General features: G+C 36.3%; 1 non-coding gene across 1 annotated transcript; it reads right to left on the minus strand.

The window, feature by feature from the left end:
* Positions 1 to 18,463: 18,463 nt before the first annotated feature.
* Positions 18,464 to 18,570, minus strand: LOC141662694 (small nucleolar RNA R71). Its single transcript, XR_012550795.1, has one exon. It is a non-coding gene; the product is annotated as a small nucleolar RNA R71 (small nucleolar RNA).
* Positions 18,571 to 21,603: the final 3,033 nt, after the last annotated feature.

A 21,603-nucleotide genomic window follows, 5' to 3' on the forward strand; every position in this document is an offset into this window, starting at 1 on the left:
ATTGTTTCTTACCTGTCAAATTCTGATGTCAATAAATCTTAAGGATGAACTGCTTGATAAGCCTCACTTATCTGAAGAAAACAAAAGAAAAGAAAAATTGAAATCAGGTACTCCTTTGAGATCTAGAGTAAATATATGAAAGGGAAAACCCAAGTGCATTGTTGGTATTAAGTTATATGCATTAGAAAAGCAAATAAATTTTTCTTGGTGACTTTTCACATTCTCTGATTACTGGAGAAATATTCTGATAACAACATAAATTCTGATAGCAGTTGTGACTCATTTACACTGAGAAGCCACTGTTAAAAGAATGTCAAAAGATGCATAAAATGAGCACAAACAGTCGAGGTGGACTCTTGCATAAATTTATTCTATAGTAGACTTCAAAAGTAAAGAGAGATTTTAAGCACTTTTCTTAGTTATTCCTTATTTCTAAGATATACTGAAGTTTATCAGACTTTAATCTTTACCTGATCATTTGCACATACACACACACTCTCACTCTATATGAATGATGAAAATTACTGTGGTGATTAAGTTGTTTCAGATAAACAGTTAAGTACTATTTGCGTAAATTCTGAGGACAAGTTCTGATGAAAGTTCTAATGATTAAACTCTAAAGAAACCAGTCAGTATTTGTGTGAATAATCACAAAAATAGTCATTCACTTTTTGAGTACAGAAGCCATGTTCTAATGACCGTTAAATTCTGATAATAGTCAAGTTCTGATGCAAATCCTAATGGAAACTCTAATGCTTATGTGGCATTATTTAATTACTTGATTTATTTTTAGTATTTACTATAACAGTTATATTTTGTCAGAAAATGATTAAGTGAGATAAAAATAGTGATAATCATTTGGTTAATGGGTTGCATGTTTGTTTTGGTAACAACATGTGAGCAATAATTACTGCACATTTACCGTGCCCACTCATTACTGTTTTGACTGTTTCCATGCTGCCAGGTGTAAAAAGTCTGTTCTGCTTCACAAAAATAGCCGTTATCACGTGGAGTGTATAAATAAGAGAGTTAAAAGATTTTACAATCTTTTACCTACTATTCTTATTTTCTAATCTCTCTTATTCTCTCCCACTCTCTAATATTCTCTGAAGCTATCTCTTACAGGCATTTTATCAAACACCTTTCGTACACACAACTTTTCACTTAATTTCTTATAGAAGTGGCACCCAAGGACATCATCTTTAATGGAGCCAAGTTCGTCCCCAACAACTACATGGCTATTCTCAGCAAGGATGATGCTCCATCAGATCTTCATTTTATTCAAGATTTTCTGGCTAACAGTGAGATTGGGTATGCTCTGACTCAACCACAATTATTCTCAAGAACACAGATACTGGAGTTTTTGAGGACTGGTGTTTATGATGATGGTGGTGAAGCTGGGTCCCCAAGTATTATTTTCACAACAGGGGAAGATGAGCATCTAGTTAACTTGTCAACTGTTCGACAAGCTCTACACTTGCCAGAAAATTGCACTTTCAATGCTCAGATTGAGGAGCCACTTCTACAAAGTATGATGGCCAATCTTGGATATGAGAAAGGTTTGTCCAAGCTGGGACAACTGAAGAGGCCATACATTAGAAGGGAGTGGAGTTTTTTCTTTGACTGCATCACAAGAGCTTTTGCCAACAAATGCTCCAACTTTGATGCCATTCCCATTCTGAGTCAGCAAATAGGATATGCACTTCTAAATCAAACTCACTTTGATTATGCTACTGCTATTTTGGGTTTTATTGGGGATAGGATGAATGAGGACCCAAATACTATTTACTTTGCTAGATTTTGTCAACTCATTTAAAGTTTTTGTTGTCCTGATAAACCCCAAAACTTTAGTGAGTCAATTTAACCTTTTGAACTTGCTAAAAGGGCCTTCACAGACTTGTTATCTACTGATAATAAGAAAGAGATACTAAGACCCCTTCAAATTTCTGATTCTGTAAAACAGTTCTTAGTAAACTCTGACCCCATCATATACACACCCAAATTTCCCGAAGTTGCACCCTCTTAACCTCCACCAACACAACCTTCCAACCCTCAACCATAGCCTACCATCAGAACCTATTTCCAACCAGCACAATCTTCTCAACAACAACCATCAACACCTACTACTAAACCAACCTCCGGTACTTCCCAAAAGGTGCCAGTTGTAAAATCTGCTACAACATCTAGACCCAAACCTTCAAGAGTAAAATCTGTTCCTCAATCTCCACCAAGGAAAAAGAGAAGGCTGATTCTGAGAGATGAATCAGATGAAGATGAGCAGGCACAGGTTCCCACATCAGATGCTGTAGAAATAGAAGTTGAAAAAGAAATTTTTCAGAAGGAGGTAGCAGCTGAAGAGCTTACTTCTCAGAAGGAGAATGAAGCTGAGGGTTCTGGTATTTTAAAAAGGAAAAGAACTTCAAGTTCTGATGCTGCTCAAGTAACTCCTCCACCATCCAGAAGATCAAAGAAGATGAGAGCAGGTAGGCATATGGCACAACCTCAATCTGAGGATGCTAAAGAAGCTGAGGAAGGGGATCTGAATCTCTGATCTCACAAGAACCAATAGTGATTGAAGCTTTGCCACCTCCACCTCAAGCTGAAGAAACTGTTCAAGATACAGTGATCACACCTCCTGTCTCTCCAATCAGAGAAACATATATAGTTGAAGATTCAGGATTAAGTCCTGAAATTGACATTTTTAGGCTGAACATTCCATTTGTCTTATTTCTGGAAGCACCACATGGACAAGTGACAACTCCACCTGTTTCTCCATTAAATGCTGAAATACCAACTACTCCAATTCTGGATGTGGAAACAGATGAAGTTGTACCAGAATCTCCTACAGCCACACACACTTTTGTGTTGTCAGAAGATGATGAGCTTCTATAAAGTTCTGGAGAGTCAGCTCCAGTAAACACTCCAACTCAAATTCTTGGAAAGGAGGCACTGCTTAAAAAGTTTGTTGAAGAAGATGCTCCTGTTCCATGGGAAGAAACTCACAGAGGAGTTGAATGGACCAGGAAGTGGAATGAATCTGACTTCATTCCCAGCTCAAAAGTTCTGTCTGATCATATAGCAAAAGATGATGAGTTGTTGACAAATTCTGATTTCAAAGCTCAACTTAAAATCACAACTCTCAGTACTAAATCTCTTCAAGGTCAACACTCCATTACTCATGAAAAGGTTGATAAACTTCTGGAAAAAGCTGCTAAGCTGGATATGGAGATCAAGCTAGACAAAAAGAGGTTTATAAGACCTATTCAAGAGAAAGTTGAAGCTATTGAGAAAGTTCAAGAAGAGCAGCAGGCCCAACTGGCTGAGGTACTACAAAATCAAGCTGCTCAACAGACTCAACTGAATGAAATCCAATCTTCAGTGGAACTTCTTCTCTCTCTACTCCTATCAGATGATGCCAAAAAGGGGGAGAAGGTAGTTAAGTCCAAATGCTCAACTAGTCAAGTACTGAAGAAGAAGAATGATAAACACTATGCCATAAGTGGGCTACTGTAATACAAGTGTTACAAGGAGCGTTACATTAGCTAAGAGATTTTTGGCCTATTGTAACACCTCGCTTGTAATGTTACAATAACTATAAATCTACTATTACAATGAAATGCTGGTGTTGCACAGCATGTAACACTAGCACCTGGTGTTACATTAAGTACTTTTTAATTTTTAAATATTTTAAAGTGGAAATATTACTACAAAAGTTGTAGTAAAACTATATTCTGAATTATTAATTAATCGGGAATGTAACTTCAAATTACCTACAAATTACGAAATTTATTATAAATAAATAAAAAATTAATTTTGGTGGTTCATTATTTAATAAATAATAATTAAAATAATAAAAGTTTTTTTATAAAAATTAAAAATTAAAAATTGATAATATTTTAGGTAAAAAAAGAGGCGGCAATTTCCCCCCCAAATTACACATAATGTCGGGACAGACAGAAAACTAACACAACCGTCCCTCACTCACTCACTCTCTCCCTCTCTCTCTCTCCCTCTCTCTGAAATTTCTTCGATCTAAACTACAAATTACCTACAAATTACAAAATTTCTTCGTCTCTTGAAGAAAAATTGCAGTCTCTTGGATCTGGTATTTGAATACCCACATTATTTTGCTCTAATTTAACGGCCCGCACAAATTTCTTCAATTTTTTTGCAGGTCTTGAAATTGGGGCCTTTCTGCTTTTGCTCGGATTAACCGGTAATTATTAACATACTTCATTGTTAAATTGCTCCAATTTAAACATATTACTTGCCCGTACTAATGTGTTTTCTTTCATTGTGAATTTTCAGTCAATTTGGGCTTTCCAATTGGGGCTTTTCCTCATTTAGAGTCGGGAGTTAAAGCTTTCAGTAAGGTATGTACTTATACTTGGGTTTTGATATTCACTTGGGTCCTTAGTCGCATGCATGTGTGTATTGTTTATTTTTCTTGTCATAATTGATTTATATGTTTACTTGATTTATGTTTTTATTTGTTGTTAAGTTGATATTTAGTATGTTTTGTTATTTTTTTATTGTTCGATGAAAGTGTCAAAAATTTTAATGTAATGCGATTCGATGTCAGTTCAAATAACTATGTTTTGTTTGATATTCCTCCTACTGATGAGGTAAATTAGGACATTGCAAAATGTGCTTCTTGTTCTGATGTGAGAAAGTTGTTATGCTAATTCTAAGTTCTATCCCATCCGTACAGTGGATGCATAAAGATGCTAATTTCAGTACCACCGAATAACTAAATAAGTGATGCTTTGACCTTTGATGCAAAGTTATTAGCAAGTCTGGACTGAGTCAGAGATTATTATGGCATTTCTGAAATTGGGGCTCTGTCTATTTAAAAGAGCTGAAAATAACTGAATTAAAATAATATTGCAAATAATATGAGCTGACAAGTATTTTTTAATAACTGAATTAAAAGCTCCTGTCTATTTAAAATGCTGAGTGATAATCTAGCAGTTAATTTTGCAATCTGAAAATTGTACGTTGTATAAACTACGACCACCATTACATGCTTATCTCGTGGAGTTCAGGAGTATCGTCCTCCCTGTCATAAAACAAGTAAAAGTTGGAGTAAAAGTTAAGATGGATTAAGATGACTGAGAAGTGAGAATCACAATGGCCCTGGTCATCTAATGGCCCTGGTCTACCCTTATAGGTGTGTACGTTGTATAAACTACGACCACCATTACGATTTGAGATAGAGCAGATCATCTAATGGCCCTGGTCTACCCTTATAGGTGTGTTGACGATTTGAGATAGACTAAATTCGATTATTTAAATTTTGTACGATTTGAGATAGAACAGGTCATCTAATGGCCCCGGTCTACTTTTTTGTTTTTTATTACGAGCAATAACCATACTTAATTATATATATTTTGTGTAGGGAATTATATTGCTAACTAAATCAGAAAATTAAATAACAATTCTAACCTTAAAACTTATATTTTAACCAGTGATAGTATTTATTGAATTAAATTGAAAATGTAGTGTAAATGATTAGGGATATATAGTGGTATAAGTGTATTTTAATAATGTTTATATATTTCTATTTTAATAATATTAATAATGTTTATATATATGTCATGTATCATGAAGAAGAGGAATACAATGTTAAAAATTGTATATATAATTTTTTTGTTACGTTTATATTGCTATTTTACTATGAATATCGGTATGATGTATATATTCAAGTTTGTGATACTTCTGGGGTTTTGAGGTGGATTTTACAAGAAAAAAAAGGCTCAGCTGCTATTAATGATCCGGCCAAGTTGATCTGTAAGGTTCCAGCAAATGTGATGAGATACTTCCCTTTAAAACCGAGGTTGCAGAGGCTGTTCATGTGCAAAGAATACTCAAAGCTCATGACATGGCATGCAACAGAACGAATAAGAGATGGGAAATTGAGGCATCCGGCTGACGCCGAAGCTTGGAAGACAATGGATGCAAATTATCCCAATTTTTCTTCAGAAATGCGAAATATAAGACTAGGCGTAGCTGCTGATGGATTCTGTCCTTTTCGTACAAAAGCTAATCATAGTACATGGCCAATTATACTAGTAAACTACAACCTCCCGCCTTGGCTTAGCATGAAACAAGATAATTTAATTCTTTCGACGTTGATATCGGGTCCAGATTCTCCTTCAAACAGTATTGATGTGTATATGCAGCCATTACTTTCTGAGTTAAAAGAATTATGGGATTTTGGTGTCCAAACATATGATGCCATGACTGATCATAATTTTAATTTACGGGCAGCGGTGTTGTGGACCATAAGCGACTTTCCAGGATACGCCATGATTTCCGGTTGGAGCACAAAGGGTAAGCTGGCCTGTCCGGTGTATCATTATGAGACATGTTCGGAATATCTGAAACATAGCAAAAACATGTGTTATATGCATCACAGAAGGTTTCTTGATCCCTCACACAAATGGAGGTTTGACAAGAAATAATTTAATGGCTAGATTGAAACGAGGCAGAGTCCACAACCATTAACGGGAACATATGTTGATCAATTGTTGGTTGGTTTTGAAAACCATTTTGGGGAAAAGATTAAGAAGTAGAGACAGCGAGAAAATAACACCCCATTTTAGAAGAAGTCAATTTTTTTCGATTTGCCCTATTGGAAGCATAATCTACTCCGACATAACCTCGATGTTATGCATATCGAAAAAAACATTTGTGATAAAATATTAGGTACTTTACTTAATATTGGGAGGAAGTCAAAAGATCACTTAGCTGCCCATTTGGATTTACAAGAAATGGGGATTCGAAAGTCCCTTCATCCGGTTAAATCTGCCAATGGGAAGAAGCTTGAAATTTCTGCCGCAATCTTTGACATGACAAAAAAGGAGAAAGAACTGTTTTGCAAGGTATTGAAGAATGTGAAACTTCCTTACGGCTGTGCCTCCAATATCAGTATGTATGTGCACACAGACGAGAGGCAGGTAGCGGGGTATAAGAGCCACGACACACATTTTATACTCCACTACTTGTTACAATTTGCTGTGAAGAAATCATTAAAAGCTGATGTTGCAAAACAGTTAATGAGATTTAGCGCATTTCTTAGGGGTCTATGGACTAAGGTCATTCACTTGGATGATATCAAGAGGCTTCAAGAAAAAATTGTCGACATCATTTGTGAATTTGAGATTATTTTCCCCCTGCCTTCTTTGATATCATGGTGCACCTTCCCATTCATCTTTGTAAAGAAATTGAGTACGGCGGACCGGAGCACCTGCGATGTATGTATCCTATTGAGCGTTATCTTGGAAAGCTAAAAAATTACGTTCGTAATAGGACCAAACCCGAAGGTTCAATTACAGAAGGCTACTTGGCTGAGGAGTGTGTCACATTCTGCTCAAGGTTTTTGGGTGTTGAATCAACTGATTTTTGAGCAAAAATAGCAAATGCGGAGTATCATATTGGAACAAGAAGAAATAAAGACGGAAAAGTTATTCAGTTAAATGATTTAGAGTGGAAAGCGTGTCATAACTACATTCTTTTCAATTGTGGCAATCAAGAAATTGAGACATTGATTGAGTAAGTTTTTAGTCCCTACTTCATTTAGTGAAAACTATAAATTTTGAACTTTGTCTTTCTTCTTAAACTGTTTCAACATAATTTTTCATAGGAACCATCGGACTTTAGTGGATGTTGATGCCAACTCAAAAAAATACAGAAGAGAACAAACACACTCCGAAGTTTTTCGGAAATGGTTAAAGAAAGAGGTGGAAAAAATGGTCAACATTTCAACTGATCTGCGTGTGCTTGCACTGGGTCCTAACCGAACAACTAGGAGGTTTAGTGGTTATGTGGTTAATGGATTTCGATTTCATTCAAAAAATAGAGATTCGAAATGCACTACACAAAACAACGGCATATTTTTGACTTCTGAAACCACTAGCTTTGCGAGTGCGAAAGATGAAAACCCAATCGTCGGGGCCGTCAATTACTATGGATCAGTTGTAGATATTATTAAAGTTGACTATTGGGGAGCATTTCCAGTGGTTCTTTTCAAGTGTTGTTGGTACCAAGAAGAGAAGGATTCATTTGGTTTCACCAAAGTGAATTTTAAAAAGTTGTGCAGCAAATCAGATCCCTACGTGATGGTTTCACAAGTGCAACAAATTTTTTATGTCGAAGATCCGACTGAAAATATGGTGCAAAAGTTACCTAGGGACTAGTGCGACGTCGCTGATGATCAAACTCAAACTGAAGATCAGAATGACCATAACCATCAGAATGATATTCTTAATCAAGATGGTGAATTTAATTGGTTTAGGGATGATGTCCCTAAAGAACAAATTGCTATTCCACAAACTGAAGTGGAAAATCAAGATGTTTAATATATGTTTCAGTTCAAGACATAATCCTTAAGACAAATTCATGTATTTCTTAGTTTGGTTATTGTACTCCGAATATATCAAGTTTGTGATTTAAATGTTAACTGCTAAAATTTGAATCGATTGCATCTGTTTGTATTTTCTTGTATCTCTGTTTTTATATTATTTTCTTGTGTTTCTGTTTTTTAATGTTGCATCAATATTTAAAGTGTTCATTTATAAATACTGCATTTGTTTAAATATGCTCGCATCTGTTTGCATGAATATTGCATATGAGTGCTAATTTTTATATCATTTTCATGTATTTCTATTTTTTTTTATTAAATTTGCATCTGTTTAAATGTGCTCGTAGCTGTTTAAATATTAACTGCTAATCTTATTTCCACTTTATGTAGGATGGAAGAAAAACGTGTGACTTTAAATCTGCACTATGACGGAATTTTTAAAAAGACTACTTATCACGGTGGAAAAAGCTTTATTGGTAATAGACTGGATACTTCAGAATTCTCATATAGCGTGCTTATGGAATATGTCAAGAATTACATGAAGTTGACAGAAATTGGAGGGGTATACACCAAAGCTGCTGATGGTTGGAAATTGCTGACACGCGATAAAGAATTGCTGGATCTTGTATATGAAACTAAGCCGAATCATGAACTTCATTTGTATGTTGACACTGTTATTGACAAAGAAGTGGAGCCTTCAGTTCAGATGTAGCCATGGGTAATTATATGACCGAGGAAGAACCTAATTCAAGGTAATTATACTAATCCCGTATGTATATCGACACACACTTAAATAAATCTTCACTAGCGCCATATGTTTACCATGACTGTTCAATCTTCTTTCACAGGGTCAACCAAGGAACACGGGAAGCGTAAATTTGTGACTTCACACCAGCTCCAACAGAAACAACAAAGAAAGAAGAACAAGCAGAAGTCACCTGAGCTGCCGATGAGGATTTTATCACCACGAAAGTGTAATATGCCAGTTGCGGAGACTCCAGAACTTGAAGAAGGAACTGTTAGTCCAAAAGGAACAGCGAAAAGGAAGTTAAATTTACAAGGAGACAAGATAAATGGCAAAAGTACAGGGAAGAATGACATTGCTGTTAAGGTAGTCATTTTTACTAATTTTGCAATTAATTTTCATATGCCCCTATGTAGTTAAACTAGCATGAATGCAAGTTTGGTGTAACGTATAAATAAAAAACAAGGATAATTAATTGTGTATTAACTGTTACAATGTGTTGTAGTTACCGGAACAACCATCGCAAGGCATGAATAAGTATGAGCTACTTAAAATGAAACGTGTGCAAGAAAACAGGGAAAGTTTGATGAACTTGGGTTAGGTAAATATGGGACTAATCCAACACCACCTACAGTGCAGAATGTCAAGGGGAAGGAGAAAGACAATGAGGTTTCTGATGAATATGTCTTGGAAAACGAGAGGGAAAGTGATAGTGATGATTCGCCAAAGGTATACGCATCTGCCTTAACTAATTTAAGTGTGATACTGCAATTTCTGGTAAAATGAAACTTATTTTAATACTTCATTTAGTCCTCTTGTTTCAGTCTCGGTCATAATTTACTTAAATACTTAATTTACTTAACTAAATTTTACCAATTTATTTGAAATAACACATCTAGGTGGTGAGTGTTGACATAAGTACTTATATATAATTTGTTTTTTTTTCATAACTGTTCTTAATAATCAAGAAGGGGAGTATTTTGATTATAATCCATTAAATGTCTAATTTTTCACTTCATTATGCTTAAATTTTTACTTCCTTCTATTTATAATCCGTTTACTCATTATTTTGATTTAGACTAATTATGCTTAAATTTTTACTTCATTCCATTTGTTGCATATATATATAGAGAATTAATTCTGTGAAGGAGAAAAAGACACTACCACCTGTTCCCAGAACTCGTTCCCAAGCCACTGCAGCCCGACTACGAACACAAAAGCAAAGAGTTCATCTGCTCGAAAACTTATGAATCCAACTTGTAGTAAACTGTTGAACAGTGTGGAAATTTTGAAAGTGGATCAACTGCCGCTTATATAGCGCTGCGGGAACGTCAGATGCAGAATCTTGAAGCTGATCCAATGATAGAGGATGTTGGTGAGTCGAGTTTACAGAATGCCCAAGAAGTTGTTGAAAAAGGTAATAAACATGACACCTGAGTATGTTCTTCTAAGATTATTAACAATAATATAGCAACTAGGACCCGCAATTTTCTATTATATTGTTCATATGTGTCCAGGTCCTAAAAAACCTCGAGGACGGACACAAATGTTGAAAGTTCATGGTAGGAGTGCTAATGAGAAGCCAGTCACTAAATTCAGTAAACGGGGTCAGCCAATTGGAGATATGAAGATTAGATCTGAGTTGAGTAATTTTCTGGGGACACTAGTCAAGGATCATGTGTCGCTTACTCATATAAACTGGCATGTCGTTCCACAAGAATTGAAGAAGAATATGGTGCAATATATTCTGGTATTCTCAGTTTTACCAATTAGCCTGAAATTTCAGTCTTATTAGTACATGTGCATTGAGATAATGCAAAGTTTGTGTTTGGCATATTATAGGATAAGTATGATATTCCTGCATAAGGGGAAAAGTATTTAAACAAGACACTTAATACTCTTTGGAGAGTGCACAAGTCACGTGTCAAAAAGGCACATTATACAAAATATGACAATGACGAGAAACGGATTCAAAACAGGCCGCATGAAATTCCACTTGAAGATTTTAAGGTTTTGTTGAAGTATTGGGCAGACGAAGAAGTTCAGGTCAATAATTTTACCTTTATCTGTTTGGCATCCAATACCAATATGAGTTGAGATATGAGATTTGATTTTTTTTATTTTTAACAGGTACTTGCGTAGGAAAATGCAGCCCGTCGTAATTCCAATACTGACCCCCACACACTTGGTCATAAAACTCTTGCTGAAGTTAAAGAGAAACAATATGACATTATTTTAATTGTAAAACTGAAATTGTTCGATTTAGGTATAATTGCAAAACAAATATAGTCTCATTATTCGTCAGATTATCAGACTAATAATTAATCAGATTAATATTAAAATTAGTTGCTCTGATTATTATTAATAAGATTGATATTTTCTTGGCCCATATATCATTATTGTTTTTATTTTTTCTTTCACATTTATGATAATGTAGTCCTTATTTGTCATTTTATTTTTGGTACATGCCAGAAAACCAAAGACCCAATCAGGCCTCCCCATCACAAGCTAAAGTTTATTTCAAAAGTCGCAAGCACAAAAAAGGGCACAAGTATAAGACAAACAGGGATGCAATTCAGAAAAGAATGGTAAGTAAATTTAGTTATAGATATTGAACCTGAGTTTGTTTTACCTGTAACAAATTTAAGTAAATTTCTCATATAGTTCATTGAAGAATTGCAGCTATATTTAGTTGTAAATAAAAAAAACTTAATTTGTCCGTTAATAAATTTATGCAAATTTGTCTTATAAGATTCCATAGATGAGATGCTGAAAGAAGGAAATGATGCCGACGCAATGCTTCCTAGTGGCAAACATGGACAAGATTGGTTGGTGGGAAGGCAAGGTACAGTACTTGCCTCAGAAAATAATCCATCTATTCCCGAACCTACTGTTGATGAGTTGACCGCAAATATATCTCGAATTCTGGAGAGTGACATGGAAGCTAAGGTAAACAGAAAAGTCCAGGAGAACATGGCTTGGATACTGAAAAAATTAGCAGAGGCGAATTCTGGTATGAAGTATGATATTGGAGACTTTTGCGCTACCATCTCAAGCGATCAAGACGAAAATGACACTCCAATCACTCCCGCCACTCAAGCAGGCACCAGTTCTTAAATAAGCCCACTTGTTAAATATGTTATTAAGTTTCATGTTTATCATGTACTTTGTAATAACCCCAATTTTTGGAAATTTTTGAAACACGGATGAATAGTAACTTTTGCTGATGATGCTGATTAAGGAAAATTATCAGAACACGATATATAGGAGTACTATTATGGAAATTCTAAGATCGTATTAGTACTCCATAAAGTAAATAAGTGTATGTAAAGATCATCAGAATCCAAATTCGAACACTTTGATTTTCCCCGAAAATCCACCAGATACCGAAAGAATTGAGTATAAGGTAACATGATTAAAAGGATTTAAATTCAAGGATTATAAGAGAGGATCATAAAAGGAATACAAAATATTGAGAAAGGTTTAGGGGAACCCAAGTAATAAGATCCCGGATATGATCCCTCAAACGACGAACGAGAACGAAAGTTAAGCGAACCGTAAAACAAATAAGCGACCAAGAGACAAGCTTGTACAAGAAGCCAATGATTGTGACATCATCAAACCACAAGGAAGAGACATGTGGCAAATGGATGACATAGGCATGGTTACATAAGCATGACAAATGGAGGGATTGGTTGGTTGATTTTAAGCCATTCATTTTTTACCACGGTAAAAGGATAATTAACAAAACAAAACAAAGCAACTAAGCCAAAACAAATCAAAAACACAAAATACAAGTTGACTTTCATTTCCTTCAAAAAGCTCTCGGCCAAAACCAGAGCAGCAACTTCAAACTACCATATCTCCTTTAATACTCACTCAAATAGTATATTCTATAGCTCTTTGGAAAGGTATTGAGTTGGCCTACAACTCTTGTTCACAAGTCTCATCCAAATAAGTATGGTAAGACCCTAGTTTTAACAGTTCTTTCAATCTGACTTTTAGAAACTTCAAAACCTAACTTTGTGTTCTTGATTTCTTTGGAAAGATCAAGCTTGTAGGAGGCTCCCTAAGACTTCCTAACTACTCTAATCACTCCAAGGAAGGTATAACAGCTCCAAACCCTAACTTTAATTTGAGTATTATGATGGTTTTGATGGTTATAGTAAATGAGAAGCATGATGCTTGTGTGTTTAGAGTTTGGATTGGATTTGTAGTGATTTGGATGTTGAAATCTTGTTCATAGTTAATGAAACTTAAGTATAGCTAGTAGTTCATGTATGGGGTGGTATAAATTGGAAAATCTTGAGATTTGGAGACTGATGTAGTAAGGTTTGGATGAGGGTTGGTTGTATTGTTGGTTGTGAGTTGAATGGTGGTTGTTTGGAGTGGTTTAAAAATTGGAAATCGCGTAAACATAAACGTCATAATGCCCGATTTTCCTTAACTGTTCTGTTCTTAACTTTAGGACAGACCATTACCCCTCGCCTTACTTTGAAACCTTGGTTAAGGACTTTAAATGACTAATTGGGGTATGAAACAATTATTTTAAGTGGATTATGCAGTTGGTAAGGTACTCGCGAAAGAATCGCCTTAAAACTCTTAATGGTTAATTTATTAAAAATGGTGGAGCCGAGGGTACTCGAGCGACTTAAGTGAATCGTTAAGCGCGATAGCGAACGTTAGGGGTCTAATTGGTTAAAGTCTAGTTTCTTAAGCGACCGGGGATTAATTCCGGCTTATGTTGTTGCTCATAGGTTATCGGACCCACTCTAAACTTAAGTCTACCCCGGAGCACTCTGGCAAGTTTTCTTCTCGTTATACTGTTGTTGTGATGTATATATGTATATGCATTATCTTGTGATAAGTGCATGATTGTTATTAGAAAATCTTGCGATATATTGGAGCATGTGATATGATATTTATATGCATGCTTGTATCGTAATCTTGATATCTAATTGTTGATTCAATGCTTATAAGTTGCATAATACCTATGCTAGAGATAAGCAGTAGTTGCGTATACCCTTAGTATAGGGGACCCAAAGGTGAACATATTGCTAAACCGGGAGTCGATGTTCCCGAGTATAATATATATATATATATATATATAGATATAGTTTTCAAAACTATTAATCGAATAAGGTTTATTCGATAACTTTATTTTAATTAATGAATATTAGTTTGAATATTCATTCGAGGACCTATGACTCCGTTTATTTTATTTAATGAATATTATTTTGAATATTCATTCGAGGACCTATGACTCCGTTTATTTTATTTAATGAATATTATTTTGAATATTCATTCGAGGACTTATGACTCCGTTTATTTTATTTAATGAATATTATTTTGAATATTCATTCGAGGACTTATGACTCCGTTTATTTTATTTAATAAATATTATTTTGAATATTCATTCGAGGACTTATGCCTCCGCTTATTTATTAAATAATATTCTTTATTTTATTAAAGAATAATGTTTCGATAATCAAACTCATTTTCGATTATTCAAATAAAGATCGTACTTTCGTATAAGTATATCTTTGGTTATTTATTATTCATTTCAAGTATGAGTTTTAAAACTTTTACTTCAATTATTTTTATAAGGATTATCCTTATGGGAATATTATTTAAATAATAATATTCAGATATTTTCTAATATATTGGGACTGATTTATTTTATTAAATCAGCATTACTCCAAACATTCTTAAAAATGTTTTCGAGTCTTCAAAATGATTTTAAAAGTTAGAGCGGATCCCAAAAACTCGTTTCCAGATTTAAGATCTTCCTTTCGAAGGAGACTTGAATATTCGCTCAAAAATCTTAGGGATCCGGCTCTGTTGTGTATTTTATATTCGCAACGAGGTTGCTATTTTGAGAAAACAATTTGATTACTTGCCCAATGTTCGGGAAGTAAGTCCATCTAATTGAGTCGGCATAAGCGACAGGCCGGGGTACGGTCTATGAAGGTGTAAGAGGCTGGGTGACAGTCCATCCACGCGTGAGTGGCCGGGTAACGGTCTAGCGCGAGGTCCTAATGCGGCCTGGGTGATGACCGACGAGGAATTCATCCATCTACAGTAGAAAAGGTTACTTATTGGTATCTTTGCCTGATCAGCAAGATATCGGGTTTATGCCAAAATTCTTTTCTTTCCAAAATTCATTGGATATTGCAACTATGTTCATACTTTACATGACAGAGGTTTTCAGGAAATGTATGAGAGATATATATGGATATATATATATATATATATATATATATATATATATATATATATCGGGACTTAATGAAGTATCTCGTAACTTCATTTCATTCAATAATATTTCAAAGATTGAATCGATTCAAGTCTTATCTTGTATTCTCATCTATGTGATGAACTTTTGAAACTAATTATAACTTGAACGGTGGTAGTTCAAGTAGTATTCGAAGAAGATATAAGTATATTGGAGTATCTTATAACTTCATCTTTTCAACTTATATCTGGTTAATGATTATCTTATGCATGACAAAGATTTTCACAAAAACGTTGAGACAAGGTTAGATATATGAGATCACCTTGCAATGATATTTTTATACAGTTATAAACTGGAACTCTGTGTACATTATACATGTCAGAGGATTTCAAAGATTTTGAGTAGTATATATGTATATATATACTAAATATTTTGCGACTTGTCACATTAAGATATCAACTTGGTTCATTTCTTCTTGACCAAGACTTTCATGAGTACTTTGAGAATGCTCATATATTGTTAATTATTATACATATTATTTTGGTGGGCTTGTTGCTCACCTTGCTTTCTTCTTTCATCACACAATAACAGATAGACATGATGAACAGGACCAAGCTCCCAATTCGTGAGCGGATAGGAAACGTTCTGCAGTTTTCTGTAGGCGTTGATGCCGTTGTAGCTGAGGTAGGAACTACCAGTAGGCTAGGCTTTCAACTTTTGTTGTGCCAGACTTATGTATATTTATGAATTGTAATAATGGCAAAGAATATGTAAATTTATTCAGAAACCCTTTTAAGGTGTAATGGTTTATAATTGTGGAATAAAATGACTTGGTTTTTTTTGGATATTCATCTCTGAGACTATAACTTGTGGTGTGTGTATATTGTGGGGTCACAGTACGCAGTAGATGATTGTTTATTAAGAATTAGGTGTTATTAAGGGAAATGGAACTCGTGACAACCCGGATCCCTGACCCCAGATTTGGGGGTGTTACCGAAATGGTATAAGAGCGGAGCGTTATAAACCTCAAAGATGATGTGGCGTTAAGATAATAAGCTCACTAAGATAATAAGAACTCTTGCCAAGTTCATAGTCGGTCTACTGATAAGTGGCATTTTATACCACTTAGAACGTCTTAAAATGGCTTAAATTGGTGTCTTGAAATCAAGTATTTTGTGTATTTGATGTGTTTTTCTAGTGTTTATGCATTTCAGGGTATTAGTTGCATTTCGGGGGAGGTATCATCAAGAATAAGCCTTGGCAGGTGTTCACCATTGCGATAGGAAAGAAACGGGCAGATTACGGCGAAGAAACGCGCAGGGTCGGGGAAAAAGATAATTTATTTCAGGACTTCTACTTCTGTTTGGTTTCCACTTCTATGTAATCTGAGTTTTATGGGACTATTATATAAGTAGATTTGAGACGTTTTCACAAGTGGTGGATTGAAGAAGATTGTGTTTTTACACAAGGAGCGAAGGAGATAAGGAAGAAGACCGATTTAGCACACTGCAACGAAGAGGAAGCATATTTTCTTGTGATTCTTGTTTCGTTGTAACGTTGGATGCTAGTTTTCTTGCTTTGAACTTATTTACTCTTGTGACGTACTCTGTTTTAATATAATTAGTTTAGTTATTATTTTCTTGTGTTTGTTTATCATGATTTCATATGAACCCATGATGACGATAAGTGCTATTATGGGCTAATCGTGATCATGGGGTTGCAACGGATTTATTATGGAATTCTTTAGTTAATTGTTTAATACTTTAGTGTGTGATGATTGTATGATATCTAGTATTGGTTGTGCGTATTCGTCTTATGTGCGTCGCGAACATATAAGATAGGGTGTTAATCTCTTGTGAAGCGACGGTGGATCTTGAGATTTAGAACTTGCCATGCTAGCATAGGTTCATGTACGTTGTATATGATTAGTGGGTAACTCTAACAGTTTTATTTGCCCTATGTAATCAAAAGGAATAACTTGTGCTTAAATCGTTGTGTTGTCAATTTCTGTAGACATATAGGAACTCAACATAATTGATGACTATTCAACTTCTATCTTAATTGTGGATGCTTGGTAGAATGGTATTAGTATAATGAAAGTTGGCTTTTATCAGTTTCGTGTTATTCGATTAATATCATCACTGTCACATGCTAAAGGTAATAACAATGGCTATAGAAGGAAGTAATAATGAAGTTGTGATCTCATGAGTCTTTTATTATTGATAAATTGAAGTGTTAGTTAAGTGATTAATTAAGTAGTTAATTGTAGTTAGTATTTAATCAACAATTTTAAGTGTTAGTATCTTAACATTGAGAAGTAATCATACATTGGTGAGTGAGTTTAATTAGACAATAATTTAGTCTAAGTCTCTCTGGGAACGAACTAGAAAGTATTCTATATTACTTACGAACGCGTATACTTGCGTGAATATTAGTGCGTGATTTCGCCCTAACAAGTTTTTGGCGCCGCTGCCGGGGACTCGGCGTAATTGTTTAGTTTATGTACTTACCATCATTGGTCATTAGGACTCAGTGATTAGGACGTAGTAGTTAATTAAGATTTTCGGTTGTGTTTCAGGTACTTTAGCAAGCGTTTATGCAAACTCATTCTCGTACTCGCAAGAGGACTTTAGATACAGCTGAGGAGACGGACGAAGTTCTTGATATTCCGGAGAAGTTAGATTTTGAGGATTCGGATTCAGGAACTGAGCAGAAAGAACCAGTAAACATGGGAGATCGTATTGTTCAAGCTGATCCAGCTCTTATGGATTTTTCTCGGCCTAAAATTGATGACATTCAGTCAAGCATCCTTCATCTGGCTATTCAAGCTAACACCTTTGAAATCAAGCCGGGCACTATTCAGATGGTGCAGAATTCTGTTTCTTTTGGAGGAGCGACAACTGAAGACCCCAACATGCACATAAGGAATTTTGTCGAGATCTGCAACACTTTTAAGTATAATGGCGTGACTGATGAGGCTATCAAGTTGAGGCTTTTCCCATTCTCACTGAGGGACAAGGCTAAAGACTGGTTACATTCTGAACCAGCTGGGTCCATCACTACGTGGCAAGATCTTGCGCAGAAGTTTCTGGTGAAGTTTTATCCGATGGCAAAGACTGCTGCTATGAGGAGTGCTCTTACTTAGTTTGCGCAGCAACCTACAGAATCTATGTGCGAGGCTTGGGAATGCTACAAGGAAATGTTGAGAAAATGTCCACATCATGGAATGCCGGATTGGATGGTGATCACTGGTTTCTATAATGGTTTGGGGGCCCAATCTCGGCCCATGCTCGATGCAGCAGCTGGAGGCGCCTTATGGGCTAAAAGCTATACTGAGGCGTATAATCTTATAGAGACGATGGCTGCAAATGAGCATCAAAACCCAACTCAGAGGATGACGTCAGGCAAGGTAGCAGGTATTCTGGAAGTTGATGCAGCCACCGCTATTGCAGCCCAGCTCTAAGCGCTATCAATGAAGGTTGATTCTCTGGATACATATGGAGTTAATCAAATAGCTATGGTTTGTGAGCTTTGTGCAGGTTCTCATGCTACGGATCAGTGTTCTCTTGTCAACGAATCTGTTCAGTATGTGAATAATTATCAGTGACAACAGCAGCCTGTGCCAGCGACCTATCATCCTAACAACATAAATCATCCAAATTTCAGCTGGGAGAATAATCAGAATGCTATTCAGCCACCATATCAACAAGGAGTGAGTAAACAATTTAACCCACCTGGATTCCAACAACCACAGCAGTATGCTACAAGGCAATCATATCCTCAACAGGGAAGTACAGCTGCACCTACCAGTGCTAATTTTGAGGAACTTAAGCTGTTGTGCAAGAGTCAGGCGGTTTCTATCAAGACCTTGGAAAATCAAATCGGTCAATTAGCCAATGCAGTGCTCAATCATCAACCTGGCACTCTTCCCAGTGACACGGAAGTACCAGGCAGGAAGGAAACTAAAGAGCAAGTCAAGGCTATTACCTTAAGGTCTGGAAAAGTGGCTGATGCTGAAAAGGCAAAAGAAGGAGAAGCTGAAATTAGAGATGAAGAATCTAAGCAAAAGGAGAAAGCGGCGGAACCAAGGAAGACTACTGTTGAACACACTCTGCCTGAGGCTAATACAGGGGAGAAACAGCTCTATCCTCCACCACCTTTTCCAAAGAGATTGCAGCAACAAAAGCTGGATAGACAGTTTGGGAAGTTTCTGGAGGTGTTCAAGAAACTTCACATCAATATACCTTTCGCTGAGGCTCTGGAACAAATGCCTAGTTATGCGAAGTTTATGAAGACTATTCTTTCAAGGAAGGTGAAACTGGATGACCTTGAAACCGTTGCTCTCACGGAAGAATGCAGCGCTGTTCTGCAGCAAAAGTTACCACCAAAACTGAAGGATCCAGGAAGCTTCACCATTCCTTGCACCATTGGTAATCTGACTTTTGACAAGTGCCTTTATGATTTGGGAGCAAGCATTAATCTGATGCCGTTGTCGATCTTTAAAAAGCTGGATCTTCCTGATCCAAAACCCACATACATGTCGCTACAATTGGCTGATCGTTCCATTACTTACCCAAGGGGCATAGTGGAGGATGTGCTCGTCAAGGTGGATAAGCTCTTCTTTCCTGCAGATTTTGTTATTCTGGATTTTGAGGAAGATAAGAAGATTCCCATAATCTTGGGAAGGCCTTTCTTGGCTACTGGCCATACCTTGATAGATGTGCAAAAAGGTGAACTTACTATATGGGTCCAAGATCAGGATGTGACCTTCAACGTATTCAAGGCAATGAAATGCCCTACAGAAGATGAGGAGTGCTTAAAATTGGATGTGATTGATTCAGCGGTTACTTCGGAACTCGATCGCATGCTAATGTCTGATGCATTGGAAAAGGCCTTAGTGGGGGATTTTGACAGCGATGATGAAGATGGCAACGAGCAATTACAATATCTGAACGCTTCTCCCTGGAAGCGAAAGCTGGACATACCGTTTGAATCTCTTGGTACTTCTGACCTTAAGAATGCTGAAGGGAAGCTCAAACCATCAATAGAGGAAGCACCTACCTTGGAGCTCAAGCCATTACCTGAACACTTGAGGTATGCTTTTTTAGGTGATTCATCTATGTTACCTGTTATTATTTCATCTGACCTTTCAGGTAGTGAGGAAGACAAGCTCTTAAGGATTTTGAGAGAATTCAAATCGGCTATAGGATGGACCATAACAGACATCAAGGGGATAAGTCCTTCATATTGTATGCATAAAATTCTGCTAGAGGAAGGTAGTAAGCCAACTGTGGAACATCAACGAAGACTGAATCCCATCATGAAGGAGGTGGTGAAGAAAGAAATTCTGAAATGGCTGGATGCAGGCATCATTTATCCTATTTCTGACAGCTCGTGGGTGAGCCCCGTACAATGTGTACCTAAGAAAGGAGGTATCACTGTGGTCGCAAATGAAAAGAATGAGCTCATCCCTACTCGAACAGTTACAGGAGGGAGAGTATGCATGGATTATAGAAAATTGAACAAAGCCACAAGGAAGGATCACTTCCCTCTTCCATTTATTGATCAGATGCTTGACAGGTTGGCGGGTCATGAGTATTTTTGTCTTCTGGATGGTTATTTCGGGTATAATCAGATTTGTATTGCACCAGAGGATCAGGAAAAGACTACCTTCACTTGTCCATTTGGCATGTTTGCTTTTCGCAGAGTTTCGTTTGGGTTATGTGGCGCCCCGGCCACTTTTCAGAGATGTATGATGGCTATATTCTCTGACATGATTGGAAATAACGTCGAAGTGTTCATGGACGACTTCTCCGTCTTTTGACATTCATATGATGAATGTTTGAATAATCTGCGCGACGTACTCAAAAGATGCGTGGAAACTAATTTGATGCTCAATTGGGAGAAATGTCATTTTATGGTGCGTGAAGGCATTATTCTTGGGCATAAGGTCTCTAGCAAGGGTCTGGAGGTGGACAAGGCCAATGTGGGAGTCATTGAAAATCTTCCCCCACCTAATTCTGTGAAAGGAATCCGTAGTTTTCTCGGTCATGTGGGTTTTTATCGGCGATTCATCAAGGACTTTTCAAAGATATCTAAGCCGTTGTGCAATTTGCTTGAGAAAGATGTGCTTTTCAAATTTGATGATGAATGTTTGGCAGCATTCGAGACTCTCAAGAAGAGTTTGATCACTGCACCAGTTATTACAGCACCAGATTGGACAGAATCGTTTGAGATGATGTGTGATGCGAGTGATTATGC

The sequence above is a fragment of the Apium graveolens genome, chromosome 5 (genome assembly GCF_009905375.1).
Source record: "Apium graveolens cultivar Ventura chromosome 5, ASM990537v1, whole genome shotgun sequence".
Lineage (NCBI taxonomy): Eukaryota > Viridiplantae > Streptophyta > Magnoliopsida > Apiales > Apiaceae > Apium > Apium graveolens.